This window comes from Lampris incognitus, chromosome 12, assembly GCF_029633865.1.
Source record: "Lampris incognitus isolate fLamInc1 chromosome 12, fLamInc1.hap2, whole genome shotgun sequence".
In the NCBI taxonomy this organism is placed as follows: Eukaryota; Metazoa; Chordata; class Actinopteri; order Lampriformes; family Lampridae; genus Lampris; species Lampris incognitus.
The window spans coordinates 26,600,320-26,620,749 of NC_079222.1; positions in this window are offsets into that span (position 1 = coordinate 26,600,320).

Here is a 20,430-nt window from a genome sequence, read left to right on the forward strand (position 1 = left end):
TGGGCTAACCCACAGAGGGCCCATGTGGGATTAGTGTGGGCAAGCCCCTCATGGGCAAAACTACTGTGGGCCCCGCATGGGCTAACCACATAGGGCCCACATAGGTGCCTCAAAGGGCAAAACTGCTGTGGGCCCCGCATGGGCTGACCCACAGAGGGCCCATGTGGGCTTACTGTGGGCAAGCCCCTCATGGGCAAAACTACTGTGGGCCCCGCATAGGCTAACCCACAGAGGGCCCACATAGGGCAAAACTGCTTTGGGCCCCGCATTGGCTAACCCACAGAGGGCCAATGTGGGATTAGTGTGGGCAAGCCCCTCATGGGCTGACCCACAGGGGGCCATGTTGGCTTACTGTGGGGGCTTGCCTCAAAGGGCAAAAACTACTGTGGGCCCCGCATGGGCTAACCACATAGGGCCAACATAGGTGCCTCAAAGGGCAAAACTGCTGTGGGCCCCGAATGGACTGACACACAGAGGGCCCCTGTGGTTTTACTGTGGGCAAGCCCCCATGTGCAAAACTACTGTAGGCCCCGCATGGGCTAACCCACAGAGGGCCCATATAGGGCAAAACTGCTTTGGGCCCCGCATGGGCTAACCACGTAGGGCCCAGTAAGCCCAAATTGGTGCCTCAAAGGGCAAAACTGCTGTGGGCCCCGCATGGGCTAACCACATAGGGCCCACATAGGTGCCTCAAAGGGCAAAACTGCTGTGGGCCCCGCATGGGCTGACCCACATAGGGCCCATGTGGGATTAGTGTGGGCAAGCCCCTCATGGGCAAAACTACTGTGGGCCCCGCATGGGCTAACCACATAGGGCCCACATAGGTGCCTCAAAGCGCAAAACTGCCTTGGGCCCCGCATGGGCTAACCCACAGAGGGCCCAGGTGGGATTAGTGTGGGCAAGCCCCTCATGGGCAAAACTACTGTGGGCTCCGCATGGCCTAACCACATACGGCCCACATAGGTGCCTCAAAGGGCAAAACTGCTGTGGGCCCCACATGGGCTAACCACATAGGGCCCACATAGGTGCCTCAAAGGGCAAAACTGCTGTGGGCCCCGCATGAGCTAACCCACAGAGGGCCCACATAGGGCAAAACTGCTTTGGGCCCCGCATGGGCTAACCCACAGAGGAACCATGTTGGCTTACTGTGGGCCACATAGGGCAGACCACAGTTGGGCTTGCCTCAAAGGGCAAAACTGCTGTGGGCCCCGCATGGGCTGACACACAGAGGGCCCATGTGGTTTTACTGTGGGCAAGCCCCTCATGGGCAAAACTACTGTGGGCCCAGCATGGGCTAACCCACAGAGGGCCCACATAGGGCAAAACTTCTTTGGGCCCCGCATTGGCTAACCCACAGAGGGCCAATGTGGGATTAGTGTGGGCAAGCCCCACATGGGCTGACCCACAGGGGGCCATGTTGGCTTACTGTGGGGGCTTGCCTCAAAGGGCAAAAACTACTGTGGGCCCCGCATGGGCTAACCACATAGGGCCAACATAGGTGCCTCAAAGGGCGAAACTGCTGTGGGCCCCGCATGGGCTGACCCACAGAGGGCCCATGTGGGCTTATTGTGGGCAAGCCCCTCATGGGCAAAACTACTGTGGGCCCCGCATGGGCTAACCCACAGAGGGCCCATGTGGGATTAGTGTGGGCAAGCCCCTCATGGGCAAAACTACTGTGGGCCCCGCATGGGCTAACCACATAGGGCCCACATAGGTGCCTCAAAGGGCAAAACTGCTGTGGGCCCCGCATGGGCTGACCCACAGAGGGCCCATGTGGGCTTACTGTGGGCAAGCCCCTCATGGGCAAAACTACTGTGGGCCCCGCATAGTCTAACCCACAGAGGGCCCACATAGGGCAAAACTGCTTTGGGCCCCGCATTGGCTAACCCACAGAGGGCCAATGTGGGATTAGTGTGGGCAAGCCCCTCATGGGCTGACCCACAGGGGGCCATGTTGGCTTACTGTGGGGGCTTGCCTCAAAGGGCAAAAACTACTGTGGGCCCCGCATGGGCTAACCACATAGGGCCAACATAGGTGCCTCAAAGGGCGAAACTGCTGTGGGCCCCGCATGGGCTGACCCACAGAGGGCCCATGTGGGCTTATTGTGGGCAAGCCCCTCATGGGCAAAACTACTGTGGGCCCCGCATGGGCTAACCCACAGAGGGCCCATGTGGGATTAGTGTGGGCAAGCCCCTCATGGGCAAAACTACTGTGGGCCCCGCATGGGCTAACCACATAGGGCCCACATAGGTGCCTCAAAGGGCAAAACTGCTGTGGGCCCCGCATGGGCTGACCCACAGAGGGCCCATGTGGGCTTACTGTGGGCAAGCCCCTCATGGGCAAAACTACTGTGGGCCCCGCATAGGCTAACCCACAGAGGGCCCACATAGGGCAAAACTGCTTTGGGCCCCGCATTGGCTAACCCACAGAGGGCCAATGTGGGATTAGTGTGGGCAAGCCCCTCATGGGCTGACCCACAGGGGGCCATGTTGGCTTACTGTGGGGGCTTGCCTCAAAGGGCAAAAACTACTGTGGGCCCCGCATGGGCTAACCACATAGGGCCAACATAGGTGCCTCAAAGGGCAAAACTGCTGTGGGCCCCGAATGGACTGACACACAGAGGGCCCCTGTGGTTTTACTGTGGGCAAGCCCCCATGTGCAAAACTACTGTAGGCCCCGCATGGGCTAACCCACAGAGGGCCCATATAGGGCAAAACTGCTTTGGGCCCCGCATGGGCTAACCACGTAGGGCCCAGTAAGCCCAAATTGGTGCCTCAAAGGGCAAAACTGCTGTGGGCCCCGCATGGGCTAACCACATAGGGCCCACATAGGTGCCTCAAAGGGCAAAACTGCTGTGGGCCCCGCATGGGCTGACCCACATAGGGCCCATGTGGGATTAGTGTGGGCAAGCCCCTCATGGGCAAAACTACTGTGGGCCCCGCATGGGCTAACCACATAGGGCCCACATAGGTGCCTCAAAGCGCAAAACTGCCTTGGGCCCCGCATGGGCTAACCCACAGAGGGCCCAGGTGGGATTAGTGTGGGCAAGCCCCTCATGGGCAAAACTACTGTGGGCTCCGCATGGCCTAACCACATACGGCCCACATAGGTGCCTCAAAGGGCAAAACTGCTGTGGGCCCCACATGGGCTAACCACATAGGGCCCACATAGGTGCCTCAAAGGGCAAAACTGCTGTGGGCCCCGCATGAGCTAACCCACAGAGGGCCCACATAGGGCAAAACTGCTTTGGGCCCCGCATGGGCTAACCCACAGAGGAACCATGTTGGCTTACTGTGGGCCACATAGGGCAGACCACAGTTGGGCTTGCCTCAAAGGGCAAAACTGCTGTGGGCCCCGCATGGGCTGACACACAGAGGGCCCATGTGGTTTTACTGTGGGCAAGCCCCTCATGGGCAAAACTACTGTGGGCCCAGCATGGGCTAACCCACAGAGGGCCCACATAGGGCAAAACTTCTTTGGGCCCCGCATTGGCTAACCCACAGAGGGCCAATGTGGGATTAGTGTGGGCAAGCCCCTCATGGGCCACATAGGGCAAAACTGCTTTGGGCCCCGAATGGGCTGACCCACAGAGGGCCCATTTGGGCTTATTGTGGGCAAGCCCCTCATGGGCAAAACTACAAAACTACTTTGAGGCCCACATAGGTGACTCAAAGGGCAAAACTGCTGTGGGCCCCGCATGGGCTAACCACATATGGCCCACATAGGTGCCTCAAACGGCAAAACTGCTGTGGGCCCCGCATGGGCTGACACACAGAGGGCCCATGTGGTTTTACTGTGGGCAAGCCCCTCATGGGCAAAACTACTGTGGGCCCCGCATGGGCTAACCACATAGGGCCCACATAGGTGCCTCAAAGCGCAAAACTACTGTGGGCCCCGCATTGGCTAACCCACAGAGGGCCAATGTGGGATTAGTGTGGGCAAGCCCCTCATGGGCTGACCCACAGGGGGCCATGTTGGCTTACTGTGGGGGCTTGCCTCAAAGGGCAAAAACTACTGTGTGCCCCGCATGGGCTAACCACATAGGGCCAACATAGGTGCCTCAAAGGGCAAAACTGCTGTGGGCCCCGAATGGACTGACACACAGAGGGCCCATGTGGTTTTACTGTGGGCAAGCCCCTCATGTGCAAAACTACTGTAGGCCCCGCATGGGCTAACCCACAGAGGGCCCATATAGGGCAAAACTGCTTTGGGCCCCGCATGGGCTAACCACGTAGGGCCCAGTAAGCCCAAATTGGTGCCTCAAAGGGCAAAATTGCTGTGGGCCTCGCATGGGCTAACCACATAGGGCCCACATAGGTGCCTCAAAGGGCAAAACTGCTGTGGGCCCCGCATGGGCTGACCCACATAGGGCCCATGTGGGATTAGTGTGGGCAAGCCCCTCATGGGCAAAACTACTGTGGGCCCCGCATGGGCTAACCACATAGGGCCCACATAGGTGCCTCAAAGCGCAAAACTACTGTGGGCCCCGCATGGGCTAACCCACAGAGGGCCCAGGTGGGATTAGTGTGGGCAAGCCCCTCATGGGCAAAACTACTGTGGGCCCCGCATGGCCTAACCACATACGGCCCACATAGGTGCCTCAAAGGGCAAAACTGCTGTGGGCCCCACATGGGCTAACCACATAGGGCCCACATAGGTGCCTCAAAGGGCAAAACTGCTGTGGGCCCCGCATGAGCTAACCCACAGAGGGCCCACATAGGGCAAAACTGCTTTGGGCCCCGCATGGGCTAACCCACAGAGGAACCATGTTGGCTTACTGTGGGCCACATAGGGCAGACCACAGTTGGGCTTGCCTCAAAGGGCAAAACTGCTGTGGGCCCCGCATGGGCTGACACACAGAGGGCCCATGTGGTTTTACTGTGGGCAAGCCCCTCATGGGCAAAACTACTGTGGGCCCAGCATGGGCTAACCCACAGAGGGCCCACATAGGGCAAAACTTCTTTGGGCCCCGCATTGGCTAACCCACAGAGGGCCAATGTGGGATTAGTGTGGGCAAGCCCCTCATGGGCCACATAGGGCAAAACTGCTTTGGGCCCCGAATGGGCTGACCCACAGAGGGCCCATTTGGGCTTATTGTGGGCAAGCCCCTCATGGGCAAAACTAGAAAACTACTTTGAGGCCCACATAGGTGACTCAAAGGGCAAAACTGCTGTGGGCCCCGCATGGGCTAACCACATATGGCCCACATAGGTGCCTCAAAGGGCAAAACTGCTGTGGGCCCCGCATGGGCTGACACACAGAGGGCCCATGTGGTTTTACTGTGGGCAAGCCCCTCATGGGCAAAACTACTGTGGGCCCCGCATGGGCTAACCCACAGAGGGCCCACATAGGGCAAAACTTCTTTGGGCCCCGCATTGGCTAACCCACAGAGGGCCAATGTGGGATTAGTGTGGGCAAGCCCCTCATGGGCCACATAGGGCAAAACTGCTTTGGGCCCCGAATGGGCTGACCCACAGAGGGCCCATTTGGGCTTATTGTGGGCAAGCCCCTCATGGGCAAAACTACAAAACTACTTTGAGGCCCACATAGGTGACTCAAAGGGCAAAACTGCTGTCGGCCCCGCATGGGCTAACCACATACGGCCCACATAGGTGCCTCAAAGGGCAAAACTGCTGTGGGCCCCGCATGGGCTGACACACAGAGGGCCCATGTGGTTTTACTGTGGGCAAGCCCCTCATGGGCAAAACTACTGTGGGCCCCGCATGGGCTAACCCACAGAGGGCCCACATAGGGCAAAACTGCTTTGGGCCCCGCATTGGCTAACCCACAGAGGGCCCACATAGGGCAAAACTTCTTTGGGCCCCGCATTGGCTAACCCACAGAGGGCCAATGTGGGATTAGTGTGGGCAAGCCCCTCATGGGCCACATAGGGCAAAACTGCTTTGGGCCCCGAATGGGCTGACCCACAGAGGGCCCATTTGGGCTTATTGTGGGCAAGCCCCTCATGGGCAAAACTACAAAACTACTTTGAGGCCCACATAGGTGACTCAAAGGGCAAAACTGCTGTGGGCCCCGCATGGGCTAACCACATACGGCCCACATAGGTGCCTCAAAGGGCAAAACTACTGTGGGCCCCGCATGGGCTAACCCACAGAGGGCCCACATAGGGCAAAACTTCTTTGGGCCCCGCATTGGCTAATTGCTTTTAAATTACTCCAACATTTTCCAGGACTATTAATTTCTATAAAGATGAATAAATTATGAAACTATTCCGAGTTTTTTATAGGCTTGCATGTTTAGAAACAATATTGTCCCCTTAAGTTTGTATTATAGTTTTTTTCTTTTTCATTTTCTGATTATCAGTTGACATTAAATACTCTTTTTGCCAATTTTATGTGATAAATAGGCTATTTCAATTACTCTACCAGAGCCACCAGAACTGAAAATAATCAAAGTTTTTTAAAAACTTTCTTATTACTGCTGACTGAAATATGGGAAATTGGAATGATAGTGCCAAATCAAATGATAGGCTACAATAAACTCTTGAAGAAATATAGCTGCAAGCAGCAATGAGGGGACCAGGCAGTCCAAGCACGTCCTCAGAAATGCATCCCGAGTCCATAAACCAAGTTTGGTCTCAATACATCAAAGCGTTGTTGAGATATGCTCTAAACGTCCTGTTTGGTGGCTTCGCTGCCGATTTCGATGGGCAGTGACGGACGAGCAGATTTCGAAAACCAAAAATCCATCTGACAACTTTTGTGAGGCTTTGTCTGAAGATCAACTGTGCCGAGTTTGGTGAGGATTAGACAAAGTTTGTGGCCTGTGAAAATTTTTAACATTTGATCAGCCGTACTAAATTGTCCCTGGGTGTGAAGGTGTGTCGGCCTGTCCAGGGTGTTTCCCCGCCTGCTGCCCAATGATTGCTGGGATAGGCTCCAGCATGCCTGATTAGGATATCCCTGATTAGGACAAACGGCTTGGATAATGGATGAATGTATGGATGATAAAATCCAATATGGTGGCTGCATGAATTCGAGCTATAACATAGGTTATACGGCCTACGTTATCGGTTTATAACCCCCTTGAAAGATGGCTATGATTGGTTGAGCGTGAATACTGTCGTCACACAGAGGAGACGGAGAGACCCTCTGTCTCTAACCCTAACCCTAACCCTAACCCTAACCCTAACCCATGCTGGCTTCCCTTCTGACGCCGACGGCTAACGTTAGCTATCTTCTCCGTTGCTTCTGTATGATGACAATACAACGAGCAATCACCCTCCGTCTCTTCTGGATGACGACAGTATTCGTACTCAACCAATCATAGCACAGACAGACGAATATTAATGAGATCTTTCAAGGGGTTATAAACCTATAGCATGGCCTGTGTTGTGCCTGATGAATTCGGTTGACGTGACAAGTTGCCATGTCTCGAACAGGGACCTCCCGCCCCAGATAGCAGACCAACACTGAATCAACACCGAATCAATGTCAACGCATCAACGAAACTATCATTGAATCAATGTTGAAATTTAACATTGATTTTTCATCAGGTTTGCACCCTGACATATTATTTCATCGATAAAAATAGATCAACACCGTCTTGATGTGTGCTCAATAATCCGGGTAAGGAAATTCCATAACATTTTGACTCATTTTGGCGATGATTGCCTTAAACTTGTACTGTTTTATTAAACTAGACAGACTATCATGAGAAAGTTATGATGTTACGTAGCTACACAAATACTTCTGAGCCCCTGAAATGAGAGAAAAAGACGATAGATTGTCTGAAGGTGTTAGGATAGGGCAGTGTTATTGATAGCATTTTGTACCATAGATTATACCCAAGGGAAATTACACCTAGTCTGTATGGTTTAACTAAGATACATGAACAGAATGTGCCATTAAAGTCTATTGTTAGTATGATTAACTCAGTGACCTATAACATCTCTAAATTTCTGGCATATATTCTTAACTCATTGGTAGGCAGTACTGAACATCACCTTCAGAACACTGAATCTTGTGATCTTGTGAATGTGAGGAATCGGGAATCAGGAACACTTTATTTGTCATTTCATTTCATGTATGGAAGTACATCAAATGAAACGAAATATCGTTTCTCCCCAGCCCACAGCAGTGCAACACAAAGACAAAATCCCTTATCTAAAAAATACAAGAACTTCAAGAACGCACATATATCTAAACTAACACATATATCCACACTACTACTACTACTTTCAGCTGCTCCCGTTAGGGTTCGCCTCAGCGGATCATCCATTTCCATTTCTTCCTGTCCTCTGCATTTCCTCTGTCACACCAGCCACCTGCATGTCCTTCCTCACCACATCCATAAACCTCCTCTTTGGACTTCCTCTTTTCCTCTTCCCTGGCAGGTCCATATTCAGCATCCTTCTCCCAGTATACCCAGCATCTCTCCGCCACACATGTCCAAACCATCTCTTGCCTCTCTTGCTTTGTCTCCAAACTGTCCAACCTAAGCTATCCCTCTAATACAGCGTTTCTCAAACTGTATGCCGCGGCACCCTGGTATGCCGTCTGACAGCGTCAGGGGTGCCGTGAAAACATTTGCAAATCTAACATTATTCATATCAATTATCAAAAATTAAAATACTAATTTATTTTACAAAATGTTACTGAATAAATGTGTAGCGCTATCTATCCTTTTTAACTGTCAAGGACAACGCTCCTGAGTTCTCTATACAACTCGGTATCCAATAAACTATTGAAGTATGTTAACTTCGCTTTTTATGTGTTTAAAGTATGTTCTAAAGGCTCTAAATGTCTTACAGTGTCATCTGGTAACTCCAACTAAAAAGTTGACTACCCCTTTAAGGCGCTCAAATATGGCATATGACCTCTTTAAGGCAATCTAACATGGTCTATACACCACAGGAATAAACACACATGAATAATCCACACTCACACAGGTACATAGAATTATATATACAAATGTATTATGAGTAATAATTATTAGAATGAATGAAAGTGATAAGCCTCAATGGCTAATGAGCCTCTGCATTCAGATATACACAAATTAATCAGACTAACACGTTAGCATACAGCTCAATAACCCTATAACTAAGCCGGCAATAAAATAAAAGAAAGTCAACCCCCACTTGCAGGCCTGTTTCTTTATCGGGTACGTTGGGACCCTAAACAGCCCTCTTCGCTCCCCTTGGAAGCCCGCACATCCAGCTTGTACTCACAAAGAATGAATGCTCCTCTTCGTCTCGCGTTTCCCACCGCAGCAAATGTCAGGCCGGCAGCCCTCCTAGCTAACTGGCTAGTTAGCCGTTAGCCGTTAGCACCATCTCATGGTCGAACCGTGCGCTCGCCTCGGCAGACTACCACGGCAACAGACGACTCCTTCTGCGTTCTTCGATGGTCGCATGAACCCACCACTACACTGTACTGATAACGTTACTTCGCTAAACTAGAAGACGGCGCGACTCACTGTGGGGAGAGCCCCTCACCGCATCCAGTCCATTCGCCCATCTTGCTGTGCTAACAACGGACACCGACTGGCTAGCTCGCTCTGTAATGTCGCTGGGTCCCCATATGGGACTGACGAGTAGTCAGTTTGTCTCCCAAATCCAAATGGGTCTCGGTCAGACACCCGCACACATCACTGTTCACTAAACTCCAATTACATTTCCCTCGCCGCAAAATAGCATATAACAACTCGACATCAAACTGCTCCGTTTCGCTCACACAAGGGACGAGAGACCTCCTCCTCCCCGTCCAGTCTGCTCGTGCTGACGTTTTCCGCTGCCCTCTCAACCAATCACAAAATGGTAAGTTACAAATGAATGGATGAATAAATAAATGGATAAATAAATTCATTTCAGATAAATAAATAGCCTATATACTCATGAGAAACTGTCTCGCGTGCCCATTTCCCCTCCCACGTTACATACGGGTCAGTGCAGTGCGCGGTCACGTAAGATCAGGGCATCGTTGTTATCATTTTACACGTCCTGACATTTTGATGCCGCTAAAACCCAAAACCAAGCCATGGATCGTTACCTAAAAAGAAAAGTCCCACTAGAAGCTCCAACAGATGGGGATACTTCAACAGACACTGACAGTGAACCGGAGCCTTCTTCTAGCAACAACCGGCTTTTATCCTCCAGTTCGGATTCGTCTGCACCCGTCGTACCACTGGGAGATGGTAATGTTAGTAAGGGCAAGGCTACTAGCAAGGGCAAGGCTAAAAAGACAAAGACAAAGATTTTGCGATACCACGACAGCTACATTGCACTTGGCTTCATTAGTACCGATGATGCATGCCCTCTCCCGCTCTGCCTCGTATGTGGAAAGACACTGGCAAACCAAATTATGGTTCCCAACAAACTCAAACGACATCTGAAGCAAAAACACCCACACCTTAAAAACAAGGGGAAGGAGTACTTTGTTCGCCTTAAAACCCAGCAATCGCGGCAAGAGGAAGTCATGTGTAAAGCTGCCAAAGTATCCGAGAAGGCTCTGGAGGCCAGCTACCTCGTAGCAGAAATAGTGGCGAAAGCCAAGAAGCCCCACACAATCGCAGAGTCCGTCATAATACCTACTTGCACGGCAATCGTTACCAAAATGCTTGGCCCACAAGCTGCCAAAGAAGTAGCCAAGGTCCCGCTGTCAGACTGCACAATAGCGAGGCGAATCAATAGCATGTCTGCCGATATTGAAGATGTCGTTTTGGATAAAATCAAGGCCAGTGGACATTTCTCCTTACAACTCGACGAGTCAACTGATGTGAGCAGGCACGCTCAGCTTTTAGCAAATGTTCACTTTGTTGATGGGGGCCGTATTAGAGAGAACTTTTTATTTTGCAAACTGCTCCCCAACAACACTACAGGAGAAGAAATCTTCCGTGTGACAACTGAGTATCTTGACAAGGGTGGTTTGAGCTGGAAGAACTGTATCAGTATTTGCACCGACGGCGCGGCTGCAATGACGGGCAGTGCCAAAGGTTTCAATACCAGGGCCAAAGCGCAAAACCCTGATATACGAACAACCCACTGCTTCCTTCACCGAGAGGCACTTGTTGCTAAGCTAAGACGCTACCAAAAGAACTTTCCGACGTACTGAACAAAACAGTGGACATGGTCAATTACATCAAGGCGCGCCCGTTAAAGAGCCGCCTTTTTTCCATTCTTTGCGAGGAAATGGGAGCAGAGCATCAAAGCTTGTTGTTACACACGGCTGTCCGCTGGCTTTCACGGGGTAAAGTTTTGACCCGAGTGTACGAATTAAGAGAAGAATTGAGGGCCTTCGTGATAGACGAGAAACCTGCATTTGCAGAGCTACTCGCAGACGAGCAGTGGTGCGCAAAACTCGCGTATATGGCTGACATATTTAAGCCCATAAACGAGCTGAATATCAAAATGCAAGGTAGACAAGAAACCCTCCTCTCCTCATCTGACAAACTACGCGGCTTCAGGTCCCAGCTCACACTCTGGCGTTCCTTTGTAGACCAGGGCAGGCTGGATATGTTTCCCCTGTGCAATATGCATACAAACAACACCACAGTTGGGCTTGCCTCAAAGGGCAAAACTACTGTGGGCCCCTCATGGGCTAACCCACAGAGGGCCCATGTGGGATTAGTGTGGGCAAGCCCCTCATGGGCAAAACTACTGTGGGCCCCGCATGGGCTAAGCACGTAGGGCCCACATAGGTGCCTCAAAGGGCAAAACTACTGTGGGCCCCGCATGGGCTAACCACGTAGGGCCCAGTAAGCCCAAATTGGTGCCTCAAAGGGCGAAACTGCTGTGGGCCCCGCATGGGCTGACCCACAGAGGGCCCATGTGGGCTTATTGTGGGCAAGCCCCTCATGGGCAAAACTACTGTGGGCCCCGCATGGGCTAACCCACAGAGGGCCCATGTGGGATTAGTGTGGGCAAGCCCCTCATGGGCAAAACTACTGTGGGCCCCGCATGGGCTAACCACATAGGGCCCACATAGGTGCCTCAAAGGGCAAAACTGCTGTGGGCCCCGCATGAGCTGACCCATGGGCTGACCCATGGGCTGACCCACAGAGGGCCCATGTGGGCTTACTGTGGGCAAGCCCTCATGGGCAAAACTACTGTGGGCCCCGCATAGGCTAACCCACAGAGGGCCCACATAGGGCAAAACTGCTTTGGGCCCCGCATTGGCTAACCCACAGAGGGCCAATGTGGGATTAGTGTGGGCAAGCCCCTCATGGGCTGACCCACAGGGGGCCATGTTGGCTTACTGTGGGGGCTTGCCTCAAAGGGCAAAAACTACTGTGGGCCCCGCATGGGCTAACCACATAGGGCCAACATAGGTGCCTCAAAGGGCAAAACTGCTGTGGGCCCCGCATGGACTGACACACAGAGGGCCCATGTGGTTTTACTGTGGGCAAGCCCCTCATGTGCAAAACTACTGTAGGCCCCGCATGGGCTAACCCACAGAGGGCCCATATAGGGCAAAACTGCTTTGGGCCCCGCATGGGCTAACCACGTAGGGCCCAGTAAGCCCAAATTGGTGCCTCAAAGGGCAAAACTGCTGTGGGCCCCGCATGGGCTAACCACATAGGGCCCACATAGGTGCCTCAAAGGGCAAAACTGCTGTGGGCCCCGCATGGGCTGACCTACATAGGGCCCATGTGGGATTAGTGTGGGCAAGCCCCTCATGGGCAAAACTACTGTGGGCCCCGCATGGGCTAACCACATAGGGCCCACATAGGTGCCTCAAAGCGCAAAACTGCTGTGGGCCCCGCATGGGCTAACCCACAGAGGGCCCAGGTGGGATTAGTGTGGGCAAGCCCCTCATGGGCAAAACTACTGTGGGCCCCGCATGGCCTAACCACATACGGCCCACATAGGTGCCTCAAAGGGCAAAACTGCTGTGGGCCCCACATGGGCTAACCACATAGGGCCCACATAGGTGCCTCAAAGGGCAAAACTGCTGTGGGCCCCGCATGAGCTAACCCACAGAGGGCCCACATAGGGCAAAACTGCTTTGGGCTCCGCATGGGCTAACCCACAGAGGAATCATATTGGCTTACTGTGGGCCACATAGGGCAGACCACAGTTGGGCTTGCCTCAAAGGGCAAAACTGCTGTGGGCCCCGCATGGGCTGACACACAGAGGGCCCATGTGGTTTTACTGTGGGCAAGCCCCTCATGGGCAAAACTACTGTGGTCCCAGCATGGGCTAACCCACAGAGGGCCCACATAGGGCAAAACTTCTTTGGGCCCCGCATTGGCTAACCCACAGAGGGCCAATATGGGATTAGTGTGGGCAAGCCCCTCATGGGCCACATAGAGCAAAACTGCTTTGGGCCCCGAATGGGCTGACCCACAGAGGGCCCATTTGGGCTTATTGTGGGCAAGCCCCTCATGGGCAAAACTAGAAAACTACTTTGAGGCCCACATAGGTGACTCAAAGGGCAAAACTGCTGTGGGCCCCGCATGGGCTAACCACATATGGCCCACATAGGTGCCTCAAAAGGCAAAACTGCTGTGGGCCCCGCATGGGCTGACACACAGAGGGCCCATGTGGTTTTACTGTGGGCAAGCCCCTCATGGGCAAAACTACTGTGGGCCCCGCATGGGCTAACCCACAGAGGGCCCACATAGGGCAAAACTTCTTTGGGCCCCGCATTGGCTAACCCAGAGAGGGCCAATGTGGGATTAGTGTGGGCAAGCCCCTCATGGGCCACATAGGGCAAAACTGCTTTGGGCCCCGAATGGGCTGACCCACAGAGGGCCCATTTGGGCTTATTGTGGGCAAGCCCCTCATGGGCAAAACTACAAAACTACTTTGAGGCCCACATAGGTGACTCAAAGGGCAAAACTGCTGTGGGCCCCGCATGGGCTAACCACATACGGCCCACATAGGTGCCTCAAAGGGCAAAACTGCTGTGGGCCCCGCATGGGCTGACACACAGAGGGCCCATGTGGTTTTACTGTGGGCAAGCCCCTCATGGGCAAAACTACTGTGGGCCCCGCATGGGCTAACCCACAGAGGGCCCACATAGGGCAAAACTGCTTTGGGCCCCGCATTGGCTAACCCACAGAGGGCCAATGTGGGATTAGTGTGGGCAAGCCCCTCATGGGCCACATAGGGCAAAACTGCTTTGGGCCCCGCATTGGCTAACCCACAGAGGGCCAATGTGGGATTAGTGTGGGCAAGCCCCTCATAGGCTGACCCACAGAGGGCCCATGTTGGCTTACTGTGGGGGCTTGCCTCAAAGGGCAAAACTACTGTGGGCCCCGCATGGGCTGACACATGGGCTGACCCACAGAGGGCCCATGTGGGATTAGTGTGGGCAAGCCCACATGGGCTAACCCACAGAGGGCCCATGTTGGCTTACTGTGGGGGCTTGCCTCAAAGGGCAAAACTACTGTGGGGCCCGCATGGGCTAACCAAATACGGCCCACATAGGTGCCTCAAAGGGCAAAACTGCTGTGGGCCCCGCATGGGCTGTCCCATGGGCTGACCCACAGAGGGCCCATGTGGGCTTACTGTGGGCAAGCCCCTCATGGGCAAAACTACTGTAGGCCCCGCATGGGCTAACCCACAGAGGGCCCATATAGGGCAAAACTGCTTTGGGTCCCGCATGGGCTAACCCACTGAGGAACCATGTTGGCTTACTGTGGGCAAGACCGCAGTTGGGCTTGCCTCAAAGGGCAAAACTACTGTGGGCCCCGCATGGGCTGACCCACAGAGGGCCCATGTTGGCTTACTGTGGGGGCTTGCCTCAAAGGGCAAAACTACTGTGGGCCCCGCATGGGCTAACCACGTAGGGCCAACTTAGGTGCCTCAAAGGGCAAAACTGCTGTGGGCCCCGCATGGACTGACACACAGAGGGCCCATGTGGTTTTACTGTGGGCAAGCCCCTCATGGGCAAAACTACTGTGGGCCCCGAATGGACTAACCACATAGGGCAAGCCCCTCATGGGCAAAACTACTGTGGGCCCCGAATGGGCTAACCACATAGGGCCCACATAGGTGCCTCAAAGGGCAAAACTGCTGTGGGCCCCGCATGGGCTAACCCACAGAGGGCCCATGTGGGATTAGTGTGGGCAAGCCCCTCATGGGCAAAACTACAAAACTACTTTGAGGCCCACATAGGTGCCTCAAAGGGCAAAACTGCTGTGGGCCCCGCATGGGCTAACCACATACGGCCCACATAGGTGCCTCAAAGGGCAAAACTGCTGTGGGCCCCGCATGGGCTAACCACATAGGGCGAATAATATTATTGCCACCTACTGGCGTATGCATAGAACACAACAAAGGTGCGACGGTTCTTAATATAACAATCATTTATTACAGAGACGCACATTTTAGAAACTGACAAAAGTGTCTGTCCCTGTTTCCACAACGTTTCTTCACGCCATATACCCGACTGTGGTGCACCAGTCTGGTGGTTTGACCAGTTCAAATCCCTCACGGTATATACAATGCAGGGCATTAATTATATGCAACATGTAATTCATATCTGCATCGTGACAGTTAACAGCAACAATCAGTGTTTGCTTTTAAATTACTCCAACATTTTCCACTACTATTAATTTCTATAAATATGAATAAATTATGAAACTATTCCGAGTTTTTTTTATAGGCTTGCATGTTTAGAAACAATATTGTCCCCTTAAGTTTGTATTATAGTTTTTTTCTTTTTCATTTTCTGATTATCAGTTGACATTAAATACTCTTTTTGCCAATTTTATGTGATAAATAGGCTATTTCAATTACTCTACCAGAGCCACCAGAACTGAAAATAATCAAAGTTTTTTAAAAACTTTCTTATTACTGCTGACTGAAATATGGGAAATTGGAATGATAGTGCCAAATCAAATGATAGGCTACAATAAACTCTTGAAGAAATATAGCTGCAAGCAGCAATGAGGGGACCAGGCAGTCCAAGCACGTCCTCAGAAATGCATCCCGAGTCCATAAACCAAGTTTGGTCTCAATACATCAAAGCGTTGTTGAGATATGCTCTAAACGTCCTGTTTGGTGGCTTCGCTGCCGATTTCGATGGGCAGTGACGGACGAGCAGATTTCGAAAACCAAAAATCCATCTGACAACTTTTGTGAGGCTTTGTCTGAAGATCAACTGTGCCGAGTTTGGTGAGGATTAGACAAAGTTTGTGGCCTGTGAAAATTTTTAACATTTGATCAGCCGTACTAAATTGTCCCTGGGTGTGAAGGTGTGTCGGCCTGTCCAGGGTGTTTCCCCGCCTGCTGCCCAATGATTGCTGGGATAGGCTCCAGCATGCCTGATTAGGATATCCCTGATTAGGACAAACGGCTTGGATAATGGATGAATGTATGGATGATAAAATCCAATATGGTGGCTGCATGAATTCGAGCTATAACATAGGTTATACGGCCTACGTTATCGGTTTATAACCCCCTTGAAAGATGGCTATGATTGGTTGAGCGTGAATACTGTCGTCACACAGAGGAGACGGAGAGACCCTCTGTCTCTAACCCTAACCCTAACCCATGCTGGCTTCCCTTCTGACGCCGACGGCTAACGTTAGCTATCTTCTCCGTTGCTTCTGTATGATGACAATACAACGAGCAATCACCCTCCGTCTCTTCTGGATGACGACAGTATTCGTACTCAACCAATCATAGCACAGACAGACGAATATTAATGAGATCTTTCAAGGGGTTATAAACCTATAGCATGGCCTGTGTTGTGCCTGATGAATTCGGTTGACGTGACAAGTTGCCATGTCTCGAACAGGGACCTCCCGCCCCAGATAGCAGACCAACACTGAATCAACACCGAATCAATGTCAACGCATCAACGAAACTATCATTGAATCAATGTTGAAATTTAACATTGATTTTTCATCAGGTTTGCACCCTGACATATTATTTCATCGATAAAAATAGATCAACACCGTCTTGATGTGTGCTCAATAATCCGGGTAAGGAAATTCCATAACATTTTGACTCATTTTGGCGATGATTGCCTTAAACTTGTACCTGAGTATGAGCGAACGGCGCATAAAATGGCAGACTACAGGGATCGCCTGAGAGTCAGGCTCAGGCGCAGACAGAGTGAGATTACACCCAACAACCTGCAAATGAAATGTTCTGTCAAGGGCCACTGAGCTAGAGTGATCCCCGGGAGGCACAGAGCCAGCTGTTGAACGAACGAGTAAGACAAAATCATTTTACCATCGACGAAAGCCAAAGAAGAGTAGATCCAGCAGAGACTCGCGGTCACGTCTAGATGAGACCACTTTTCAACATGTGACTGAGTTCACGGAGAAGGCTCGTCTAGCACAACATGGGGCGTTGAAAGCCGGGCAGTAAAAGAAGTTCACCGATTTAGTGTACCGCACGCCGGAGACATCGGCAGAGGACGGACGGCGCCCCCAGCGGCAGGTAGGGAGACGGACGCCAGACGCACGCCGGCGATGTGGACAAGTGGGTGAAAAACTGTCTGACAGAAAACTCACCTAGGCGGAGAAAGACTCTCAGTAAAGACAATAACATTATCATCCTTTCGCTGGACAAAGGTAGAGGCACTGTTTTATTAAACTAGACAGACTATCATGAGAAAGTTATGATGTTACGTAGCTACACAAATACTTCTGAGCCCCTGAAATGAGAGAAAAAGACGATAGATTGTCTGAAGGTGTTAGGATAGGGCAGTGTTATTGATAGCATTTTGTACCATAGATTATACCCAAGGGAAATTACACCTAGTCTGTATGGTTTAACTAAGATACATGAACAGAATGTGCCATTAAAGTCTATTGTTAGTATGATTAACTCAGTGACCTATAACATCTCTAAATTTCTGGCATATATTCTTAACTCATTGGTAGGCAGTACTGAACATCACCTTCAGAACACTGAATCTTGTGATCTTGTGAATGTGAGGAATCGGGAATCAGGAACACTTTATTTGTCATTTCATTTCATGTATGGAAGTACATCAAATGAAACGAAATATCGTTTCTCCCCAGCCCACAGCAGTGCAACACAAAGACAAAATCCCTTATCTAAAAAATACAAGAACTTCAAGAACGCACATATATCTAAACTAACACATATATCCACACTACTACTACTACTTTCAGCTGCTCCCGTTAGGGTTCGCCTCAGCGGATCATCCATTTCCATTTCTTCCTGTCCTCTGCATTTCCTCTGTCACACCAGCCACCTGCATGTCCTTCCTCACCACATCCATAAACCTCCTCTTTGGACTTCCTCTTTTCCTCTTCCCTGGCAGGTCCATATTCAGCATCCTTCTCCCAGTATACCCAGCATCTCTCCGCCACACATGTCCAAACCATCTCTTGCCTCTCTTGCTTTGTCTCCAAACTGTCCAACCTAAGCTATCCCTCTAATACAGCGTTTCTCAAACTGTATGCCGCGGCACCCTGGTATGCCGTCTGACAGCGTCAGGGGTGCCGTGAAAACATTTGCAAATCTAACATTATTCATATCAATTATCAAAAATTAAAATACTAATTTATTTTACAAAATGTTACTGAATAAATGTGTAGCGCTATCTATCCTTTTTAACTGTCAAGGACAACGCTCCTGAGTTCTCTATACAACTCGGTATCCAATAAACTATTGAAGTATGTTAACTTCGCTTTTTATGTGTTTAAAGTATGTTCTAAAGGCTCTAAATGTCTTACAGTGTCATCTGGTAACTCCAACTAAAAAGTTGACTACCCCTTTAAGGCGCTCAAATATGGCATATGACCTCTTTAAGGCAATCTAACATGGTCTATACACCACAGGAATAAACACACATGAATAATCCACACTCACACAGGTACATAGAATTATATATACAAATGTATTATGAGTAATAATTATTAGAATGAATGAAAGTGATAAGCCTCAATGGCTAATGAGCCTCTGCATTCAGATATACACAAATTAATCAGACTAACACGTTAGCATACAGCTCAATAACCCTATAACTAAGCCGGCAATAAAATAAAAGAAAGTCAACCCCCACTTGCAGGCCTGTTTCTTTATCGGGTACGTTGGGACCCTAAACAGCCCTCTTCGCTCCCCTTGGAAGCCCGCACATCCAGCTTGTACTCACAAAGAATGAATGCTCCTCTTCGTCTCGCGTTTCCCACCGCAGCAAATGTCAGGCCGGCAGCCCTCCTAGCTAACTGGCTAGTTAGCCGTTAGCCGTTAGCACCATCTCACGGTCGAACCGTGCGCTCGCCTCGGCAGACTACCACGGCAACAGACGACTCCTTCTGCGTTCTTCGATGGTCGCATGAACCCACCACTACACTGTACTGATAACGTTACTTCGCTAAACTAGAAGACGGCGCGACTCACTGTGGGGAGAGCCCCTCACCGCATCCAGTCCATTCGCCCATCTTGCTGTGCTAACAACGGACACCGACTGGCTAGCTCGCTCTGTAATGTCGCTGGGTCCCCATATGGGACTGACGAGTAGTCAGTTTGTCTCCCAAATCCAAATGGGTCTCGGTCAGACACCCGCACACATCACTGTTCACTAAACTCCAATTACATTTCCCTCGCCGCAAAATAGCATATAACAACTCGACATCAAACTGCTCCGTTTCGCTCACACAAGGGACGAGAGACCTCCTCCTCCCCGTCCAGTCTGCTCGTGCTGACGTTTTCCGCTGCCCTCTCAACCAATCACAAAATGGTAAGTTACAAATGAATGGATGAATAAATAAATGGATAAATAAATTCATTTCAGATAAATAAATAGCCTACATACTCATGAGAAACTGTCTCGCGTGCCCATTTCCCCTCCCACGTTACATACGGGTCAGTGCAGTGCGCGGTCACGTAAGATCAGGGCATCGTTGTTATCATTTTACACGTCCTGACATTTTGATGCCGCTAAAACCCAAAACCAAGCCATGGATCGTTACCTAAAAAGAAAAGTCCCACTAGAAGCTCCAACAGATGGGGATACTTCAACAGACACTGACAGTGAACCGGAGCCTTCTTCTAGCAACAAAGACAAAGACAAAGATTTTGCGATACCACGACAGCTACATTGCACTTGGCTTCATTAGTACCGATGATGCATGCCCTCTCCCGCTCTGCCTCGTATGTGGAAAGACACTGGCAAACCAAATTATGGTTCCCAACAAACTCAAACGACATCTGAAGCAAAAACACCCACACCTTAAAAACATGGGGAAGGAGTACTTTGTTCGCCTTAAAACCCAGCAATCGCGGCAAGAGGAAGTCATGTGTAAAGCTGCCAAAGTATCCGAGAAGGCTCTGGAGGCCAGCTACCTCGTAGCAGAAATAGTAGCGAAAGCCAAGAAGCCCCACACAATCGCAGAGTCCGTCATAATACCTACTTGCACGGCAATCGTTACCAAAATGCTTGGCCCACAAGCTGCCAAAGAAGTAGCCAAGGTCCCGCTGTCAGACTGCACAATAGCGAGGCGAATCAATAGCATGTCTGCCGATATTGAAGATGT